Source organism: Capsicum annuum, unplaced genomic scaffold (genome assembly GCF_002878395.1).
Source record: "Capsicum annuum cultivar UCD-10X-F1 unplaced genomic scaffold, UCD10Xv1.1 ctg63889, whole genome shotgun sequence".
Lineage (NCBI taxonomy): Eukaryota > Viridiplantae > Streptophyta > Magnoliopsida > Solanales > Solanaceae > Capsicum > Capsicum annuum.
Window position 1 is genome coordinate 5,101 of NW_025872979.1, and position 20,644 is coordinate 25,744.

Genomic DNA, 20,644 nt, shown 5'->3' on the forward strand with positions numbered 1-20,644 from the left:
AGCCTCAAATGTGTTAGCATCTGCTCACACATTTGAGGCTTTTAACTGAGAATAATTGCAAAGTCTTAAGCAACTTTTGTCGTTTTTGAATATTTTCTCTTTGATATTGCAGTAAAAGTCAAGATGCAAGAGAACCAACAATAATGGAAGTAAAAAAGTTGATTTCTGAGCAAGTAGAGAGAATCGTCAGCCTTGTGATAAGCTATCAGAGTTGTCGTCAGCCTTAGACAGAGAATGAGATTCAGCTGGAAGAAGTGACGACAACCTGTGATAGGCCGTCAGAGTTGTGATAAGCCGTCAGGCTTAGGCAATGCTTGAGAACTTGAAGTGAAGAAGCGACGACAATTCTGATAAGTCGTCACATGTCTGATAAGCCGTTAGGCTTCATCGTCAGCTGAAGACAAAACTTGTTCAAATGTGAAGAGGAGCTGGCGACATTCTTGATAAGGCATTAGACTCCTGATAAGCCTTCACACACGTCGTCATCTGTCCGAGAAAATACTATGATCTGTGATTTTGTTTCCATAATTAGGATGAATTAGGAATAAAATTGACAAAAAAATTTGATATGAGGACTATCAAAATCTCACATCCTCATATATATATATATATATATAATCAAAGGGTTTGATTGGTAATCTTGTCATTTTATGGCTCCATCCCAAGGTAAATTATGTTAGTATTTTTATACCACCCAAAGGATGGGATATCTTATCCTGGTACTATTTGTTAATCCCAGGATAAGTTATCCTGAACTTGACAACCAAATAAGCCACTGAAAATTTTATTTCGGGATTATTATTTTATCCCGGGACTATGTGTTTTAATACCTTACACCAGACGGCCCTTGAAGGTAAAGCTAAAAAAAGATGTCCAATTATATCTTGATTCTTTATACATGCCAACTATTTTGATTCTTTATACATGCCAACTATTTTGAGACAATATATTTTAACAAACACCTAAAGTAATATGAGACAAAGGAAGTATATCCAAGTCCCGATGAGCATTTAAGTGATTGATTCAGAAAGCAGGCACGAAATAAAGGAGCAACCTTACACATAATAAAAACTGCAACGGATTGGTGTACAACATAATAAGCATTCGCCAACTAATTGAAGAGTAATGAAAAGACACATAAACTCCGAAGCTTAAGTTGTTCCCCCACACTGTTAGAACAACTGATACCATAAAGCTAACACATTAACAGCAAAATCATTTTCTCTTACCCATGCAACCAGATTCTGCTCTCCAGCAGCTCTTGATGTGTCAATTGCCCTTTTACCAGTAATAATTTCTAGAAGAACTACTCCAAAACTATAAACATCAGATTTAAGTGTAAGCTGCCCCGTCATTGCATATTCTGGTGCACAATAACCATAGGTTCCCATGACTCTGGTGGAAACATGGGTCTTGTCTCCTACAGGACCCAACTTGGCCAACCCAAAATCAGATAGCTTGGGATTGTAATCTTCATCAAGCAAAATATTAGAACATTTTAAATCTCTGTATATAACAGGGGGGGTTTGCTTTATCATGCAAGTACTCCAGGCCCTTGGCAGCACCAGCAGCTATTTTCATTCTAGTATTCCAGTCTAGTCGTGTTTTGTCGGGTGAAAACTCTGGATTATTTAACCAATTACATGATAAATTAGATGCAACAGCAAAGACACCTTACATATAATGATACCAGTACGGAGCAATTAAGGGAACAAAAATACTTACTGAAAAATTTAATGAAAAACAAACTACCAATTTGGAATTGTATGCCACAATTGAAAGCACAAGTAATATTTTCATTAACTCAACAAGCATCTGGAAAATGCTCAAGAATACAAAAGATTAGCTTTCAAGTCCTGTCAGATGGCAGCAGGTGTGGTTTTTCCTCTTTATTTAATAAAACTTCATTATTTATTGAGAAGTCCCATCAGATACAAATTTTATAGAAAGGAAGCTATGCCATACCTTTTTATGGTTCAGCAAGATTTGATGTTAATCCATTGGATTACCAAGGATTTCACAAACAAACAAGATGAACTCCAGTAGTCATGTCATTATCACCTTCTTTGGGTGAATAATGACCAAAGATAGAAGTTGTAGTATTGCTATTTTAATCTTAAGAGCACAAATTTTTTTGTAAGTTCAGCAAGATTCAGAATATGATAGCATTAATTAATTAGTCATTTTATACATACCATGTAGATGGTCTTCCAGTGATCCTAATGACATGAACTCGTAAACTAAATGTGTGATCTCCATCAGCACAATATCCAATCAAGTTGACAAGGTGTGGATGGTGAAGTAGGCTTAACATCAGGACCTCAACAAGGAATTCCCTATTTCCTTGCAATCCATTTTGGTCGAGTTGCTTGATGGCCACGATCTACATAAGAAATCACTTTCAGGCCTCATAAACAATCTAAGAGAACGAGCAATATTCATTGATAAAACAGAAGTAATCTACTACTGAGCACAGTATGGAGAAATCTAACAGTAAATGATCCTGTGGAACTTGGAACACATTATGTGGATGAGCCTTATTAATCTCTCGAGGTTGGTAGCTCTAGTATCTATCCCCATTAACAGTTCAGAAGTACAGACAAAGTTAGTTATGCACAGAGGAAAAAACTAAGGGTTGCAAAACTAATATGTCAGACCCAAGTCGTGTGTCTACAACTTCTGCGGTTGATATAAGAATTCTCGCTAACAGCATCATAAGAGCCAAAGAGTTGCAGAATATTCTTTATTTAAATGGGAGGACTATAGGCGGGGGAATTTCATGAAAAAGACAGTTGAGGAAGCTGTTCAATCATAGTACCATTCGCCGAGGAACAGAGAGACAAGGTGTTACGGTAACATTATAAGGGTGTAAACCTCGGGAGGCTAAATACTAAGACACAAATCTGAAAGTTCAAATACTGCAAAAGTATATTTTTTTTTCATAGACTTGTACAGTATTTATAAGAGAAAGGTAAGATCAGAATAAACTAGTCAATCCCAAATTCTTGGGAGATTCTTGAATCAAGGGATTTCCCCTAATTTATTTCCTAAAATAACAACTAATATATTTTCCTAAGATACATGTTATCCCATATTTACAGGAGTTGATTACAGTCAAATCTGCTAGTTGATTTGTGGAGCAGATTTGATTGAAATCTGTCAGGCATTGTGGAGCAAATTCTGCCTCAATCTGCCTACTCATTCAACAGTCCCCCTCAATTTGGCATGTAAATATCGAATATGCCTAACTTGCTAACAAATGAGTCAAAGTAGTTCTGAAGAGGCCTTTTGTGAAAATATCTTCTACTTTTTCAGTTGTTGGAACAAAAGGGATGCACATACTTCCATCTTCAATCTTATCTTTAATGAAGTGTTTGTCCACTTCAGCATGCTTTGTTCTGTCATGTTGAACTGGATTATGAGCAATGATTATGGCAGCTTTATTGTCATAGTACAACTTCATTGGCAAACTCATAGGTCTTCTTAGTTCTTTCAAAAATCTATTGAGCCACAAAATTTCACAAATTCCATGTGCCATGGATCGATACTCAGCCTCAACACTACTTCGAGCCACCACATTTTGCTTCTTACTCCTCTATGTCACTAAATTTCCCAAAAAAAATATACAATATCCGGACGTAGTCCTTCTATCAATAGAAGAACCAGCCCAGTCTGCATCTGTATAAGCTTCTACACTTCTTTGCTCATTCTTTTTAAAGAACAATCCTTTTCCAGGAGAACTCTTTAGATACCTTGGGATTCGATACACAACTTCTTGGTGTTCTTCTCGTGGAGAATGCATGAACTGACTAACTAGGTTCACAACAAAGGCAATATCAGGCCTAGTATGTGACAAGTAAATCAACTTCCTTACCAATCTCTAGTATCGGCCCCTATCAATTGATTTTCCATCCTTTGCAAACTTTAAATTAGGGTCAATTGGAGTTTCAGCTGGTCTACAACCACTCATTCCCGTTTCTTTTAACAGATCAAGAACATACTTCCTTTGTGACACTATAATTCCTTGTTTCAATCATGCAACCTCCATGCCGAGAAAATACTTCAACGGACCTAAGTTTTTTATCTCAAAATTCTGAGGCAAGACGCTCCTTTAGTTTTTTTATTTCAACCACATCATCTCCTTTTAGGATCATATCATCAACATACACTATAAGAACTGCTATTTTTCCTTCTGGTGAATGCTGAGTGAACATTGTGTGATAGCTTGGCCTTGCACATATCCTTGCCTTTTCACAAATTGAGTAAACCTTCCAAACCAAACCCTTGGAGATTGTTTTAAACCGTAAAGAGATCTTCTAAGTCTGCATATCTTTGACTTGTACTTCTCTTTAAAACCTAGTGGAGGATCCATATAGACTTCTTCCTCTAGTTGCCCATTCAAGAAAGCATTCGCATCCAACTTTTGAAGAGACCAGTTAAGGTTTACCGCGATTGTCAATAGAACTCTAATTGAGTTTAGCTTAGCTACTGGAGCAAACGTCTCAAGATAGTCAATGTCATATGTCTGCGTGAACCCCTTAGCTACTAGGCGGGCCTTATACTTCTCGAAGGATCCGTCTGACTTGAATTTAGTGGTGAACACCCATTTGCAGCCTACTGGTTTCTTTCCCTCCGGCAAATCTACCAACTCACATGTCTTTTTTTTTAAGAGCTCGCAATTTCTTTAAAATAGCCTCCTTCTACTCGGGAACTCGTAGAGCATCCTGTATATTTTTTAGGATCTCCACACTAGAAAGTTGTGAAGTAAAGGATGAATAACAAGGAAACAACTTTTTATAGGAAACAAACATAGAATTGGCTATTTAGAAACATTTCTAACACCTTTGTGTTTTGCAATAGGTAGGTCCAGATTTGACAAGGAATTAGAAATAGAATCAGTTGGAAGATTACCTTGAATTCCAGAAAGGTCTTGCGAAGTTGACTTTTGACAATGTTGAGGATCGTCTTTCTTTATTTCTTGAGTTCGGTTCTTTTACGAATACCTGTATTTGTTTTGTTTGTCCTCTGTTCCCATTTTTATTTTTGTCATTTAAAGGCTCTACAGGTTCTATATCAAAGTTTTTATCATTTAAGTCACTGAAGTCCCTATCATCTCTCAAATCATTGTCCTTTTCATCTCTTGTATCACACCTATTCATATCTTCTCCAAGGTCCCTCACATCAGTATTTATTGTAATATCTAGCCCATCATTTGTCTAATGTCTAGTTTCCTCAATATCCTACGAATCTTCTCCTACGTGGTACTTCCCCTGAAGATAGAAGTAAAATAGAGTTGGGATTCAAAGAAAGTTAGATCCATTATGACAATTATCCTTCTCAACTGAGGATCATAACACTTATATCCCTTTTGATTTGGAGCATATCCTACAAAAACACATTTCTTAGCCCTTGATTCAAGTTTACTGTAATTATGAACATGAACAAAGGTTGTACACCCAAAAACTTTCATTGGCAGACTTGTAGTTAACCTAGAACTAGGAAAACTCTCTCTGAAAATATTAAAAGGTATTTTAAATTTAAGAGGACGAGATGACATCCTATTAATAAGATAAGCAGCAATCAAGAGAGCCTCTCCCCAAAGGTACTATGGAGCCTTATTGGTAAACATTAAGGCCCTAGTTACCTCTAACAAGTGTCTATTCTTTCTTTTCGCTGTGCCATTTTTTTTAGGAGTATTCGGACAAGAGCTTTGGTGTACTACCCTTATTTTTCTCAAAAAACTTCCTATTGTTCATTAAAAAACTCACGACCATTGTCACTTCGGAAAATCCTGTTTTTCTCATTAAACTGTGTTTCCACCATTACATAGAAAGTCTCAAACACATTTTTAACTTCAGATTTGTCTTTCAATAAAAAAAACCCAACTCAATTGAGTATGATCATCTATAAAAGTTACAAACCACCGTTTTCCAGACATTGTTGAAATTCTAGATGGCCCCAAACATCACTATGAATCATCATAAAAGGCTTAGAAGCCTGATACTTTTGAGAGGGAAAAAAGATCGGTGATGCTTAGCCAATTCATAAAATTCACACTGGAACAAGGACAGATTTTTATTTTCAAATAACTGAGGTAAGAAATGTCTTAAATAATAAAAACTTGGATGTTCCTATAGTGCTAAAGCATGACTTTATTCAAAACAGAAGTAGAGTTCAAAAAAGTAGGATTCAGTTGTATAGAGTTGTCCCTGTTGTCAAGAAAATAAAGACCTCCATATTCTCTAGCGCTGCCAATCATCTTCCATAGGACCTTTCCTGAAATACACACAAATCAGAGTAAAAAATAGCACGACAATTAAGAGAACGGGTTAATTTACAGACAGAAACCAGATAACAAGACAGCTTTGGAACATAAAGAATATCATGAAGTATGAGGAAGGGTGATAGTTTAACAATTCTTTTTTCAGCGATTGTGGAGAAGGAACCATCAGCTATCTTGACTTTATTATTCCCTGCACAAGGAGTACAAGTAGAGAAAACACGAGAACTTTCAATCATGTGATCAGTAGCTCCTGAATCTATGATCCAAGAATCTTTTTGGTTGGAATTGGCACTAGGAAAAACAGATGGTACGATACCTATTTCAGCAAAAGAACAAGAAAAATTAGAAGGATTTGGTGCAATTTCACGGAACTGGGGAGATTGAAGGAGTTTGTGCAGAATCTCTGCTTGTTCCCTTGTAAATGGAGACAAATCTGGAGGAGGTTGCTGCTCCTGCTTAAAATGAGTATTTGGAGGGCTTGACTATGTCGATATTGGAAGCCACGATTATCAACTCCCTTTTGCTTCCAGTTTGGTGGTTTCCTATGAATCTTCCAACATGTTTCACGGGTGTGCCAGTATCTTTTGCAATGATCGCATCATGGCCTTTTCTTTTTGGTATCTTCATTTTTCACTGTCACAAGAGCTGAAGAGTCTATAGCAGGTTTTAGTTCAACATTTAAATCAGGTTTTAACATAACTTTCCTCCTAGTTTCTTCTCTCTTAACTTCAGAAAAGGTTTCAAGAAGTGAGGGCGGAGGAATTTTTCCTAGGATTTGTGACCTAACTTCATCAAAATCCCGATTTAATCCTGCTAAAAAAAGGTAAACTCTCTCATTTTCTTCCCTTTATTTTGCTTTCACACTATCCCCAGAACACTCTCATTCATCATTATAACCCTGGTCTAACTCCTGCCACAAAGACACCATTTCGTTATAATAAGCAGTGAATTCTTAGTCATCCTGCTTAGCCTGCCATAGTTTAATTTTCAACTCAAATATTTGAGAAGTATTTTCTACATCAGAATATGTCTCCCTAACGGCTTCCCACACATCCTTAGCAGTAGGTAAAAAAAGATAAGGTCTACCTATGACTGGTTCCATGGAATTTATTAACCAAGCAATCAAGAGTGAATTCTCTAATCTCCAGGTGTTCATCTTTGGGTCTCCGACATCCGGCTTTGTCGTCTCTCCGATCAGATGTCCCAACTTTCCGCGGCCATCAATTGCAAGCTTTACGGATTGTGCCAATTCCAGGTAGTTCTTCCCGTTTAATCGATGAAAAGTTAACTGGAAGGATTGACTTGATTCTTTTGGTTGCTGTTTCATTAAAGTTTCTTCATAAATAAGAAAAAAGTAAAAGGCTCAATCTCTAAATCAAGAACCTGAAATGGGATTAACCATCTTTAAATCGTCGGAGTGACTGGTTTCACAATAGTTGAGCTAAACTGCAGTTGGAATCAAATTTTAAAGATAAAACCTTGCATCATCACACCAAATTAAAAATAGAAGATCAAAACCTTCTGTACATACAGTGAGATTCATGCTGCGAATGAGTAATCAATGATTTAATTGTCTACTGAACTCTTTCACCATTCCAAAAGGCTTTGCACTTTCCTCTCCAAAAGGAAGAAACCAAGAAACAGTACAGCATGAAAAGGAGAGAATGCCAACTCAAAATTAACTAATAAGAACAAAGAGTGTTTGAACACATTGATCATAAAAGGCAAATCACAATTTTATTTTCCAATTTAAGAGCTAATTTATGAGCTAGACAAACCTGATTGGTTCTCTCTAACCATCCTTTATATACTCTACCAAAGCCTCCCTCTCCCAAGAGACAATCTGCACTAAAATATTTGGTTGCAGCAGCTAATTCGCGAAATGTAAACATATGTGCCGCTACATGTCCAGATCCATCATTTCTTGAGCTGTCCTTTGCATCCAATGAAGTATTTACCTTACATTTTTCTGAAACAAGAAAGAGAAAATTGTTTGTTATACTGGAATGTTTTATGTATGGTAGGCCAATGTAACCTCCAAGCAACGTCCCATGGCCAACAGAAATGACTTCTGTCTCCATTAACCATTCACAAACTATAGGAGACAGAAAATGAAACAAACAGAAGTCGAATGATTTGGCATTCACGCATAGCAGTAATGGTATGTTATGCTTAATTAATTAATGTGTTCATCAATAACATGGCCAGACAGTAAGAAAATTTTAGTAGTAAATATAGTAGGTGCAATGATACGTACATTTTTCACTAATTTGACAATATCTAGTAAAACAAAACTGAAAAGTCCTAATGTTAACAGTATCTGTTGACAAAATAAAGCATGATCCATGTCTTGCAGTGAAACATTTCTAGTAGAACTGGCCCTAGTCTTGATGTGTTATCCAATTTCATGTGAGACGACAGCTCCAAACAATTTCATCTTGCACAGAAAAGTTAAAAGAAACCTTGAGCAACATCGTCGCATGCTGAGAAAGTATTCTTCGTATGCGAGAGAAGACAGACAAAATTAACTGGACAACATACATGTGAAAGTATTCTTTGTCTGCAAGAAGACAAACCATACCTAGTGTAATCCCACAAGTGGGGTCTGGGGAGGGTAGGATGTATGCATACCTTACCGCTACCTTTTGGTGGAGGAAGGGGAGGGGGGTGTATGACAGCAAAATAGGGACCAAATTAACTGGACAAGCAACCAAAAGTAGACACACCTTGCATTTAACCAAAACATATTACCTTATGATATTTTTGGCATGTATGAGGAGGTAAAAAGTCCAAAAGAAGAAAAGGGAAAGTGATTTTAGAGTACCGAATGAGGATGAGATCTGATGGGCAGACTTTGCAAGTTGTTGCTTCTTGTTTGATTTTCCTGAGCAAAGGAAGCATCCCATTTCTTCTCCTTCTTAAGAAACAGCTCTTTCAGGAAAGGGAAAGCAAGACTTAACACAGTAGATAGAGAGAGATCAAAGGATCATTTATTTGCACTTAATGGAGTCTCAATCTAAGCCTGTTTGGATATTTCCTATGATATGGTATGATTTGGCTACAAAGGAAAGACATGGTATGGTGTTGTATTGGTTTGATAACCATGATATTAGTCAATTTCTAAAACCACCAATTTGGTGGTCCTATGGTTTTATTTTTCTTTTTTTCAACTTATATAATATTCTTTAATTCTATTTTACCCTTTTAGCTTATATTACTTTCAACCTTAATTTTTTATTTTTTTTACGCTTTTTTTGTTCATGCTCGTTGCTGCTGCTTTTCTCCTCTGTTCAAGCTCTCTGCTGCTGCATTATTCTCCGCTGCTTCTTCTACATTCTTTCTACACTCGTTCTCTCAGGTATGTTACATAACACACTGTCGGACTCTAAATTTCAAATTTCTTTTCTCATTGAGCAAAAACAAAGTGACTACGAGTTACTATGAAAAACTATAAAATACTTTTCAACTTTGTCATTTAGAAATTGTAGGTCATTTGAAAATTTTAATATTTTAGTTAATATTGCTCTTAGTATTTTTATGTTGATGCATATATGTTGTGTTACTTAATTTATAGTTTAGTGGCTTTACGAGAATTTTGTGATCTCATAAGTTCATGTCTCATTGCAGCACTAAACTACATCACGTTGGTTGAACTTTGGTGCAACAGTTTTATTTCATTCACTGTTGGCACTTTATGCCAATTATTTTCATTATTTTGGTGGTATTATGTGTCAATTAATCTTATTAGTTAGTGTTAAGAATGCGGTCATAAGTTCTTTGTAATTCTTATAACTTTTATCACTATTCTACTATTTTATTCTTTTAACCTGTGTAACTCACGTAACCTATGAATTGTTAGTCTACCCACTTAACATCCCACCACCATCAATATTAACTAAAATATTAAAATTTTCAAATGAACCTACAATTTTTAAATGACACAGTTGAAAGGTATTTCTTAATATATAATTAGTAGTTAAAGATTGATGAAAATTCTAGTTCGTATATTTACTTGTGAACTTCCTTGATGAAAATTCTAATTCCGTCACTGAGGACACCTCATGTTCTGTAAACTTACTGTACTTAAAGACATCAAGATAGATTAGAATTAGAGTAGAAAGAAACCACATCAAAAAAGGGGAGATAATCAAGAAGAAACACAAAATATATGTTTATAAGATTTATTGACAATGGCTATATTTTTGTATGTATGTAGTTTAATTGGTTGATACATCTTTCTTAATTTTATTATAGATGGTTGGTCAGAATAATCAAGATAGTAGTGATATATTGAGACAAGTGAGCTCACTAGCTTCATATGCTGTTGTTCAAGTAGTTATTTGATTTTGGACTTATGTTTATGAAATTGAAAATAATCGACGTACGATCACACATAATATACGGCTTGAAAGAGAGAAAGTTAGAGATGAGTTATTCAGTCATCTATTTTCGACTGAACTTTGCCGTAGTATATTAAGAATGACCCCTTTAGCTTTTACTGATCTGGGTGAGATTTTAGTTAGAGATGGAGGTGTTAGACCAACACTTCAAGTTACAGTTGAAGAACAAGTTGCAAAAGCACTTTACTTGTTAGCACATAATGTGACAAATCGTGAGCTATCTTTCATCTTTCGGTGATTGGGAGAGTTGGTCAGTCGTCATTTTCATGTTGTCCTACAAGCTATCTTGGGGTTATATGAAAAATTTATTAAACAACCTGATGACTCCCATGTTCCTTCTGAAATCGCCAACAATCAAAGATTCTACCCATATTTTAAGGTAAACACAATTTAACATTATTTAAATTTAATCTAATATTGAGAATATTTATATTATTAATTGATTTTATAACATCGGGATTGTATTGATGCAATTGATGGAACACATATACGTATTAAAGTTTCACAACATGAAGCACCAAAATATCGTGGGAGGAAAGATTATCCAACTCAAAATGTACTAGCTGCGTGTACATTTTATTTAAAATTTACATATGTGTTAGCTGGGATATATATATATATATATATTGTAACGCCCCAAAAATGGGTCTCGAGACGTCATACGGTGCTTAGGATCACAAGTGACCCCAAGGACTCAGGACTCTTTGAAACTTTAAGACTTGGGAACTCTGTGACTCTTGGAATTACATAACTTGGACACTCGGGAGTTTCTTCTAACTGACATAAATCATGTGAGCTACATGGAGTCCAACGTCTTGTCCTCCTAAGGAAGAAATCTCACGTTGGGGAGAGGCGTCATACTCTTGTCAGGGAGTATAACCTCAACTTAGTGATCACTATCTCGGCCTCGGGCTCATAGATCTCAGTCCTACGGTGGCACGTAGTTCTGGGGTATGAGATTCAGAATCATACCCAACTCTGTGCTAAATACTACTCCCATACTCAGCTCAGAACTTTTAGGAAATTCATTTCAAATAACTCAAGGGTCTATACTGAAGACCAAAATGTATTACTATTTGTTTTAATAGAACATCATTGAGGATTCCAACTCTATTAGGACCAAAACGGTCAAATATTTCTCAATAATCTCAAAGTACTCAAATCGCTTATAGCACAGAAGTTCATAAAATTGCAATTCTCAAGTAGGGCTTAGTGGCTCATAGTTCAATCTCAAGTTAAGACTCATCAAAATGCATACTAGAAATCATAAGGATTCATAAATCATATAGAAATCTGGAATTTCAGCATTATGCATTAAAATCTCAACATACTCATGTATCTTAATTTCTAAAACATGAAAATTATCATACTCTCAAGAACAACAACAAAGGGTACAAACCCATACTTCAATTTTCATAAGAAAACATGTGGAACCATACATTCTTGTAATTTAAACAACTTTTGGGCACAAGGACGAAAGACGTATCCTTGTTCAAACCCCACATACCTTAGATTGATAAACTTGGATGAACAACTTGCTTTTGAGATATTATTGGAACTCTTGAATGAGGGTTATTCAAGCTTTTGACTTGGGAGTCTTGAATCTTGACTCAATTTGTAAAAACTATGGTGAACTTTTGAGTTTCTTAGAAGAGGATTTGGATGCTTAGTGTTTTTGTTTTGAAGAGAATGAGGATTTAGGGCATAACGAGCTTTGTAATATGATAGATTTTATGTTTTGGACGGATTGAGGGTAGGATAATTGTCCAAAATACCCCCCTTTTAACCCTTGACAAAACTGGAAAAATATAACTGGAAGCTTGATTTTATGGGCCACCGCGACGCGCCACTATCGCGGTGGCTCACTGAAAATTGACGAATGAGAATCTGAGGGTCACCACGACGCAAAGCCATCGCATTGTCCCACTGGTTGGGACCTGAAACTTCAGCGCAATGCGCCATAATCGCGCTAGGTTACTGGAAACTGACAATTGGAATATTACTTCTCTCCGCGACGCGCTAAGGGTCTGAATGACGGTGCTTTATGACAGGAGTTTTAATTAGCCATAACTTCTTGTCCGGTTATCGGATTTGGGCGAATCTTATATCGTTAGAAAGATAATTCAATTTTTCACACGATAGAAAGTCAAAATTTTGAGAATTCTATATGATTTCAACATTACTCACTTTGGAAGTCATTTGTTAATCTTATAGAGACGAAATTTGGCTTAAGAAAAGTTCGGGGTATTATATATATATAGATAGATAGATTTAGATATATATGATAAATATATAATTTTGAGTCTTTTACTTTTTTATGTTTAGGAAAATTTTACCTTGTTGATGTTGGACTCATATTGAGAAGCGGGCTTATTACACCTTATCGAGGGGAGTGATATCACTTGAAAGAGTATTCAAGAAATCCACCCCGAAATTCTCATGAATTGTTTACTTTAAGACATGATTCTTTGCGTAATGCTATCGAACGAGCATTTGGAGTTCTTAAAAATAGATTTCCTATAATTTCTAGCTTAACTGAATCATCATATGGAATTGAAACCCAAAAGTTGACTATATTTGCATGTTGTATCTTGCACAACTATTTAAGAGGTGTAGATCCAAATAATGAGTTACTTGATCAAGTTGATGCAGTGCTTATGAATAATAATACTGTGCATGAAGAACCTTAAATTCTAGGGAGAGTAATGAATAATTTAGAAGGGGGGAGTTGATTCGAGATGGTATAGCAGCTGCCATGTGGACTAATTATCAAGATTAATTTTCTAGGAAAAAACTTATGTGATTATGTCACATTTTTTTATTTGATGTTAATTATAAGCAATTTGGTGATGCTATTGTTTTTACTACAAATATTATGATAGTTGATTTACTTTATATTATATCTTTTATCAATATGTTATGTTAGACAATATTTTTTTATTGAATTTTATGAATATTTATCTTAATCTATAGTGGTTGATATGGCGAAAAAAACAAAGGAATTCACCTCAATTGATCTAAACGTACAAGAGAATTCTATATGTGTTTGGACAACTACAATGGATGACACATTAATTGATGCCTATTGTCATGAGGATGCACTCGGACATAGGGTTGGAGTATTAGGATTTTTGCCCCGATTTTCTTATCAAATTTAAGTTTTACTTTTTCTTGTAAGGAAAATAAAAGTAACCATAAATACTTTTACTTTTCCTGAAAGGAAAATATAATTTTTTTCCATATTTGGCTAACCTCTTTCTTGGAGGAAAGGTTTTGGACATCTATAAATATAAGACCCCTTCTCATACCACAACACATCAGCATCCACAATGTAGTATCAAAGAGTCTGGTTTAGGAGGATATTTCTCCCAATAGGTTTAATATTTTTTTAATATTATGTTTTATATGTAGGCTAATTGGCCAAATCATATAATAATATTATATTTTTAGTATTGTTTTCTTTGTCGTCTGAATTATCATCACGATAGTTTACAACTAATAGCTTCCGCATGATGTCCTCTCGATTTCGAACCCAACAGGAGGAACTTTTACTTCGCATGATATGGATAACATTGTGAAGGAGCTACAATCCAAATTTCCCGATAAGGTTATTAATAAGGAAAAAATTCATAATAGGATGAAATTAATCAAAAGGCAATTCACCAAGTATTATGACACATTTCATCAGTCGGGAATGAGCGGATTTGCATGGGATCCTATCATGCATAAGTGGGATGCTGAACCTGAAGTATAAGATTAACTAATTCAGATAAATTTACATCCCATCACGAATAATTATGTTATATTTATAGTCATAACTGATTTTTAGTTGTTATGGCATGGTTAGTTTGAGGTGATGAACTTCTTCAATAAACTTAGATAAGTTACTTTTATTAACATTATTATCTTCTATAATATTTTGCACTTTAATATATAGGCTAAGGCTTAAGCTGTTGAGCTGAAAAACAAGTCATTTCAAAATTATGAAAAGATGGTGAAGCTATATGGAAAGGACAGAGCTACTGGAAAACATGCTGAGACTGGTTCAGATATGTTAAAAAGGAATGCTCATAAAAATCCAAAAAAAATCAAGTGCTGATTCATTCAATATTCATGAGATAGATGAAATGGGTTATATAAATACTGACTCATTGGGACATATGGAGGTACATGAATTGGGCGATCAAAGTCAAGCAACTAATGATGCACCTACAACTAATATCTATTCAGAAGCATCGGCGCCTACCATAAATAAGAAATCTAAACATGAGCATCTTGAAGGAATGACTGGCATGTTGAGAGGTGGGATGGACAACTTGGCTGGTGCTATTAACTGGCTTTCATCCCTTCCGCCTATTTCTGAGACCGAGATATGGAATATGTTGGAGGAGCTGGATTTGGAATCTGGTGCGGATACAAATGCTTATATATTTCTTTGCCAAAATGCAAGTGCATGTTGCATACTGATAGGATGTCCAAAGGAACAACACAAGAATCGTTTATCACAAATGATGCCAAATGACAATTAAGTTTAGTTTCTATTTTTTTTTACTTTATGATTTATATTGTTGACAATAAAGAATGTTTGAACTTTTGTTGGCACGTTGTGCACAAAGTCTATTTGTTTTGGGTTTGGGGCATTCTTGAAGTGTTCAAGTGAACCTAATAAATGCTATTGATTACTTAAATGAAAGTGTTCTTTGCTTGATTTCCATTTTGCATTTTTTTAAACTGTGAAATCACATGATTGTGAGTTCAGCTTAGTTTTTTTGAACTATTAGTTCATTTTCGTCATCTCGAAGTTCGTCTTCATCGGAGTATTCTTTGAGCACTGAGGAGCCTAGTGTTTCGTATTCAGTTTCCTATTCTACGTATTGAACCTTTGTGGATTTGCCGCACGTGATGTTTTTTGCTGCGCTTATTTTGCCTTTGAGTTTGTCTATTTAGTTGAAGGCTGCAGCTGAAGCTAATGTGCTCAAGTTGTAGGCAATCTACTGATACATATGTTCCTAACAACTACAAGTCATAGCATCAACATTGGGAACTATGACTACTTTATAGTGTTTTATAGCAGGCAAATTCCTAGTCAGGTGGCCGAGTGGGGAAAAATTAGCATCATTGATGTTGAAAGAAGGCTTCTTGCTAATGCATTGCTTGATATATCTAACGAATGGTTTGTAATCCTATCTGAGTCATGCATTCCTTTCCACAACTTCAGCGTTGTCTATCGCTACATACCCGAATCCAGGTACAGCTTTGTGAGTTCATTTGATGATCCTAGATCTATTGGAAGAGGGCGGTACAATCAGAATATGTTACCTGAGATTAAAATCACTCAGTGGCGTAAAGGATCCCAGTGGTTTGAAGTTAACAGGAAACTAGCTATTGACATTATTAAAGACGAGCTATTTTACCCCAAATTTAAACATTTCTTCAAACCATCATGCTATGTGGATGAGCACTATTTCCCAGCAATGTTGCATATTCAATCTCCTGGCAAATACGAGTCTGACTTGGGTAGACTGGTCTAGAGGAGGTGCTCATCCTGCTATATTTGGAAAGGCTGATGTTATAGATCATTTTCTTAAGAGACATTCGGGGAAGATCGGAGGACGTGTGTCAACAATAACCAGATGACTTTACATTGTGCTCTTTTTGCTCGAAAATTTTTCATTTTTGCCTGTGTATGTTATTTTGGGACTCTTTTATTCTTGTATTGACATATATTCTTGAAAAGAATGTCAAGAATCAGTAGCATAAAAATTGCATATAATCATTTTATATGTATCCTGTGCCTCCACTCTGCTGCAGAAATTAGGTGTCAAGCTTGTTAGGATAGATGTTAGGCTTCATGGACATCAGATGGGTAGAGTTCATTTAGTTCAGCAAGAAAGGTCGAAACACAATTGGATTAGCGAGTGAGCTCTGAAGGTTCATGCCAAAGGCTTTCTTTGGTATGGACAAAGTTCAACCTCAAAGACAAAGTCCCTAGTGGACAATGAAAGTAGAAATTTATGAAGGCTCTGACTTTTGGTTGGCATGTGCTGTTCGGCGTTGAAGCTTGAAGAGTTTGGAGTGAGTGGCTCAGATGATGAAAGTGTATGTTAGTTGCGAGATTTGGCTGATGCAAACAGGCTGGTTAATGTGATGCAATCCAGCAGTGGTGGCAATGCTGTTGTAATTCGTGGTGGCTACATCGGAATGGAATGTGCTGCTTCTTTGGTGATCAATAACATAAATGTCACCATGGTCTTTCCAGAAGCACACTGTAGTAAGTATTTTCTGTTCTTTTGTGAAGATGGAGAACTTTCTTTTCTGCTTCTTTCTCGTGTTTCTTTAGGTAGTTTGTAAATTATATCAGAAGTAAAAGCTGATTTTCCCTCTCTTAAGAATAATGCATTAGTATAACTTTGTTAGCTGGATTTCATCAAGAAAATACTAACAGCTATCAGAAATCTGGCATATGCATTACTCTCCGAACCATGCTACTAGTAGAGGAAAAAAATGATCTCAGTAATCAATGGACTTCCACCCACACATTTCCTCAAAACATGAAATCAGAGATTGAGAGCTCATGTATGATAAAAACCAATTTGTTTCTTGTAATTGTTAAAACCCAAAATCCAAGAGTTAGTTACAGTGACAAACCACAAATGTGCAACCATTGATACTCTATCTTATGTTCATCAGAAGATCAACTGTTGTTCTATCTAATATTTATATAAAGCATTTAATTTTCTTTCCTTTTCTTTTGTTGTTAGTGGCCCGTTTATTTACTCCTAAAATTGCAAGTTACTACGAAGAATTTTACCGGTCAAAAGGAGTTCAGTTTGTCAAAGGAACGATCTTGGCATCATTTGATTCTGACTCCAATCAGAAGGTAAAGCCTGTTGCTTGCTTCACTTGGGTGGCGTTTGCTCGAAAGCTTTTCGCAGAAGTTTTGTTTGACTTGCTTTTTCATGTACAAGATTTCCAACCTCAGTTTGACTAGTTACTTTGTTAGTGCAAACTCAATTTGTGAGTGCCAAAAAACAGCTTTTTTAAATCCTTATTTGTTTGAATAAGAAACGGTCAATTTTTGTTGAGGAGTGAAGATCTCCAAACTCCACTTGAGAAGTCACTTTGTTAAGCTGGAACAAATATTAATCAACTGTTGTATTTCCCAATTTTATATGTCACTTAAGTTATACTGGAACTGATGGTTGAATGCAACGACTGTTATGCAGATCACTGCAGTGAATATAAGTGATGGAACCAAGCTACCTGCTGACATGGTCATAGTAGGCATTGGAATTCCACTGAATACAACAACAAGCCTAGTGTATTCCCACATAGTGAGTCTGGGGATGGTAAAATGTACGCAGTCCATACGGGTATAAATAACATAATTGCCAACCCTTTTGAAATTAATTATACTCTCTCCCACTTGTTTAATTATTTTACTCTCTCTCCCTGTTAATATACATATTATTTTACTCTCTCTCCTTGTTAATATACATAACATAGCCGACATATACATAGCATTCTGTGTATATGTGGAGATTTTTGTAATATGTCTAGGGAGTTGGGATTTTTTGTAATATTGAAAAAATAAGTTGTATATTTATCCAATTTTTAGTAATTTTAATGGCATCAATGTTAACTCACGTACTGTCAAATGTTAGGATGAATTGCTGAACGTTTAACATTGAGAACTCGTTGTAGCTTTCTATGGTCAAATATTTCCACTTCTATTGTGAACATTGAGCATACCTTACCAGCACTAAACAAATTTTTGTTGTAGTTCTAGTTCTTGATTATTTTGATGAATGTTAAGTTTTAATTTTGTTAGAAGTTTATAATTAACAACTTCATATATTTACAAGGCATGATTTGTGATAAATTTGGAGAAAGAAAATTATTTTACTAATAATTATTGATAGATTTAAAATTTATGATAATTAGGGGCATTTTAGTAAATTTATTCGTTACGATACAGTACCATACCATCAAACCAAACAAAAAATTATCATTAAACATCAGTAAACGATACAGTCCATCCAAACATTGTATTGTACTATACCATACAGTACAATACCATACCATACTGTACTATACATTATGAAACCATGACAAACCACCATCCAAACAGCTGTAATGTTCAGACTTTAGACCATTAAATGAATTTGTTTTTTATTAAGATTTTAGCTCTTAATAGGTATGAATATGTTTTAATTATTCAGATCTAAAATCAAGTCTTAATAGGTCTGAAGAGGTATTCTGGTGTTGGATAATATTCACCGCCACTCTATTCATAATCATCAGTCAACACTTCTGCCACCGCCATCATTATCAACCACCACCGACCACCACCAACCACCTCCACCATCGACAACAAATATCGCTACCAACTATTATTGTCAACCACTACCACACCTACTACCTTTATTATTTTAATTATATTTAATGCCACCACCCCCGTCAACAACACCACCATCAGCAACCACTACTGGCCAATCCCTACTATCGACCAACTCATCTATCACAACTAACATCACTGCTAACTACCACTAATACATCACAAACTTCACAAATTCTTCGGCGGCCACCACCATTGTCACTATTAACGTCGCCTCTACCATCACTTCAATCACTATCATCGCTACAATTAATCTCTACTAACAACCATCTCCACCATCACAACTAATAATATCTCCAACTATCACCAACACATCGTCAACTCAACTATCATTCATTCATTTTTAGCCATCACAATCAACACCTCTAACTACTAACATAAAACAACGTCACATCACAACCACCACCACCACTATCAACCGCCACCATCATAACAATCACCACAATACCAACCATCACAACTATCACCACTTACATTACTAATAACTACTAACATCAATTATTGTCACTGCAACCACCATTATAAACCATCTCCACTATCACTGACAAACATAAATATTTTTTTTAATCAAATAATAATTTTGTTGTATTAAATTACACATTTTTTGATATATAATTAATTTTTTATTTAAATTATATTTTTTATTTTATTATATATACAAATAATCTTTTTTTAGTACATTCAGATGTTGAAAAACAAACAGTTTTAATCATTTAGCTTTCAGATTTAGAGACAACATCTTAATCATTGAGACGTGCATTCAGATTCAGACATCTGAATCTTTAAAATAATCAAATGCAGCCTAAATGCTGGACAAAGGCCTCTACGAGTATATACGTTCTTTCTTTTTTCGATTCGTGGATTACTTTGCTTAAATGCCCTTTGTATCTCCTTTTTCGCTAAACAACCTCAACATTTGTGAAGTGGAATAAAATTGTGAATTTGATCTTACAGAGATTTAAAAGAAAAGGTTTAGATTCTCTAAGTTTTAGATTATATATAAATAGGGTAATTCAAGCAAATATTCTTGAGTATTTTAATGTTCTAGAAAAAAATTGATAGAAAAGAATTCATGATATTAAGTAGGTGTTTGGTCATAAATTTTAAAAAAAAATTGGCGTTGGAGTTGTGTTTGGCCATCAATATAAATTGGAGTTGTTTCTAAATTTTTGTGAGAGAAGTGGATGTGAAAAAAGTGAAAAAAGTGAAAAATAAATTTTACTTGTTTTCATTATTTGAGTTTTATTTGGAATTCTAACGGCCTAATACCAACTTAAAATTGTATTTGGAATAAAGTAAGTTAAAATTAAAAAAAAAAAAATTGACAATAAAATATAATATTACCATACCAACAAAATTGAGTATAACCAAAGAGCACTTTGTTGATAGAACACCATCAAGGATGAATTTTAGCCTAGCCTAAGCCTCGTAAGAAAATCAGCACCTAATCACATACTTAATCTACATAAGTCTCTCTTTGTCTAGTTATTTTTATCCCTCTGTACACAACAATGCTCTCTTTAACTACAACCTGTATTTGATGGAAAATAAAGCTTGCATTTA

At 35.1% G+C, this 20,644-nt stretch overlaps 2 pseudogenes; one reads left to right on the forward strand and one right to left on the reverse strand.

The window, feature by feature from the left end:
- Nucleotides 1-994: 994 nt before the first annotated feature.
- Nucleotides 995-9,403, reverse strand: LOC107851399 (annotated as a pseudogene).
- Nucleotides 9,404-15,309: 5,906 nt separating this feature from the next.
- On the forward strand, nucleotides 15,310-16,403 carry LOC107849138 (annotated as a pseudogene).
- The last annotated feature ends 4,241 nt before the right edge of the window (nucleotides 16,404-20,644 follow it).